The following is a 2,075-nucleotide window of genomic DNA, read 5'->3' on the forward strand; positions in this document are numbered from 1 at the left end:
GAAAGCTTAGGTCCCCCAAATCAAATTTAGCAGCGCCGGTATGCGTTGGTTAACTACATACAAATACATTTAGCTTGCTAAAGCACCGCGTATCATAAACAATTGTTCTTGTAATCAGATACTTGTTTTTCATCTTTGCTGCTGCTGATCTCCTGCAGCCTCTTTGCCATTACTTCCTGGCTACATGCACTCCAGTGATGGCTGTATGGCACTTCTCAGGGCGGCTTTCCTGATGGTGACAGCAGTGGATCGTGCCTGTGTATTGTGCATTCGCCTGGCCTTGTAGTCTCCATCGGAAGCTCATGTCACAATTAGGGATGAGCTTAGGTTCGGAGCAATCCTGAGCTCCTCTGGACATGGAAGGAACGTCTTTCCGGTGCTGCCCAATCAGCTGCCCCCGGGCAATTTACTGCCAGCAGCTGAATGTAAACAAAGGGGGCGGGGTGCAGTTATGTCAATTACCTTATATGGCCACAAGACTATACTTGGTCAATGACATTGATCTAATATGGCCTTATAAGGTAAATGACATCAAAACAGGCATCCCGCCCCTTTGTTTATGTGCAGCTGGGGGGTGGAAATGCCCCAGCCTTCAGCAGAATGGGCGGGTGACCCCATGTCCCAGATTCATGACACTGACCAAATATTGCCATGTGGCCATATAAGGTCATTGACATCAGCACAAGTGTCCCGCCCCTTTATGTGCAGCTTATGCCCTGCCCACAGCTGATTCGGCAGGCGACCCCAGGGCACTTCCGTGTTTGGGGAAACTCCAGTTTGGACCAGGGGCCTGTGTCATCCCACAGAAGCACAATTGGGAGACAGGGACAGAGTGTAGTCACCCTGTAACAGGAAGTGCCTCAACAAGGACGAGCAGGATTTACTTTAATGAAAGCTGCAACCCCCCAACACCCCTTTACACGGTGACAACCACAGCCTACCAGCTTCTTCTGTCACCGTCTCTCTCTCTGCGTGAAGCTCACTGGCAGCAGTGCTGGAAGGTTTGTTTGTAAACAATGTTCCAGTGATCCAGGAGAAGGACACTTCACCCATCGGGGCTCATTCACACCGTGTCCGTTTATCTGCAATGGTCAACACAAGGCTCACCCTGTGGACTTATAAATCTTCCGCCCAGCCATACAGCATTCCCGCTGCATTACTGCCACTAGATGGTGCCAGGGAGCATTGACATTTGCATACCGTACCCACAGCATTCAGCCACCTACTGATGTGCAGCACCTACCGTCGGGCGTGCAGCAATGCAATAGCACGCATGCACTGTTTGTTTTTTTCAGCGCACCCCCATTGTGTTTGTTGCTGTAATGCAAAAGCACGGTGTGAGCGGGTCCCAAGTTGTTAGGGGGTCTCTCTTACCCCCCACCTGTAATTGTCTCTCGGGGGGCCCAGGTGGGAGGTCACTGTGGTGCTGATATAGATTGCGGGGTTCACTTTAACACCCAGATTATACTCTGCTATAGGAATAACACAGCAAGAGCAACCCTTGAAGGGTATATCCATCAGGCCGGCCACACACAGTGCTATACGATCATACAACCAGCTTCAGATTAGTACAGTGACACAGCCCACTGCAATCCATGTGTATCCAATAAGACAGACCACTGCACTGCATGGATGGAGATCGTGCAATCAGATTGCAATGTGTGTTGTCAGCTTTGTGCACACTATGGGATGACGTAAAAGCAGCCCAGCCAATCCAATATATGCATTCAGGATATACCAATCATGAGCAACCAATCACAGTCGGGCTAACACTGCAAAGTTACGAGCCGTTGCTACAGGCAACACAACAGAAGCGCGTGCCCACCCCCCGTTCTCAGACTGGCGCAACGACGTCACCACTCACCTGGCGAGAGAGTGAAGGCAGCGATGAAGCCCGGCCCACCTGGTCACGTGGTGTCATTAACCACAAAAGAAAAAAAAAAGAAGATATTTTTGCACGGCGCCGGGGGAAGCGGTACCCCGGCTGTAGATGGCGCTCACCTCCTAGGCGCCCCCCGCGTACCTCTTGGCTCCTCCCAGAGGTGGGCGCATACACCGCATCAAAGACCCGCAAG

At 51.4% G+C, this 2,075-nt stretch overlaps 1 protein-coding gene across 1 annotated transcript in view; it reads right to left on the reverse strand.

Annotated features, from left to right (window-relative positions):
• Positions 1–2,075, reverse strand: part of CASP2 (caspase 2) — a 26,824-nt gene extending 24,749 nt beyond the window's left edge. The window contains exon 1 of the mRNA XM_018553832.1: positions 1,865–2,075. The gene's annotated coding sequence lies outside the window, so the exon portion shown is untranslated. The remainder of the gene's footprint in view (positions 1–1,864) is intronic.

The sequence above is a fragment of the Nanorana parkeri genome, unplaced genomic scaffold, assembly GCF_000935625.1.
Source record: "Nanorana parkeri isolate BGI_ZX_2015 unplaced genomic scaffold, ASM93562v1 scaffold130, whole genome shotgun sequence".
In the NCBI taxonomy this organism is placed as follows: Eukaryota; Metazoa; Chordata; class Amphibia; order Anura; family Dicroglossidae; genus Nanorana; species Nanorana parkeri.